Source organism: Penaeus monodon, chromosome 23, assembly GCF_015228065.2.
Source record: "Penaeus monodon isolate SGIC_2016 chromosome 23, NSTDA_Pmon_1, whole genome shotgun sequence".
Taxonomy (NCBI): Eukaryota; Metazoa; Arthropoda; class Malacostraca; order Decapoda; family Penaeidae; genus Penaeus; species Penaeus monodon.
The window spans coordinates 38,858,901-38,859,606 of NC_051408.1; positions in this window are offsets into that span (position 1 = coordinate 38,858,901).

A 706-nucleotide genomic window follows, 5' to 3' on the forward strand; every position below is an offset into this window, starting at 1 on the left:
GTGTATTGTTCAACAGGCGATCTCAAAAACCTGCTCGTGCTTGTCCAATACAAGTCTCCTCTGCCTTCGCTGTATTGCTTGTGGCCGGTACAGAGGCTGCGGAAGGAGAGGCGAAGGGTGATGAGGAGAGAGAGAAGAGGCGAAGGATGATGAGGAGAGAGAGGAGAGGCGAAGGGTGATGAGCAGAGAAGAGAGGCGAAGGATGATGAAGAGAGAGGAGAGATGGATATTGAGGAGAGAGGAGAGGCGAAGGGTGATGAGGAGAGAGGAGAGGCGAAGGATATTGAGAAGAGAGGAGAGGCGAAGGGTGATGAGGAGAGAGGAGAGGCGAAAGGATGATGAGGAGAGAGGAGAGACGAAGGATGATGAGGAGAGAGGAGAGGCGAAGAATGATGAGTAGAAAGTAGAGACAAGGGATAATGATGAGAGAGGAGAAGGAGCTAAGGGATATTGAAGATTAAGGAGAGCAAAAAGATAAAGAGAGGAACTGAAAAAAAAACAAGGAATATTGCAAAGAGAGGAGAAAAGAGAGCAAAAAGATAAAGAGAGGAAGTGAAAAAAAACAAAGAATATTGAAAAGAGAGAGAAAGGAGCGCTAAAAGATAAAGAGAGGGAGGAAAACCCCCAAAGAATATTGAAAAAAGAGAGAGAAAAGAGAGCAAAAAGATAAAGAGAAGAAGTGAAAAAAGCCCAAAGAATATTGCAA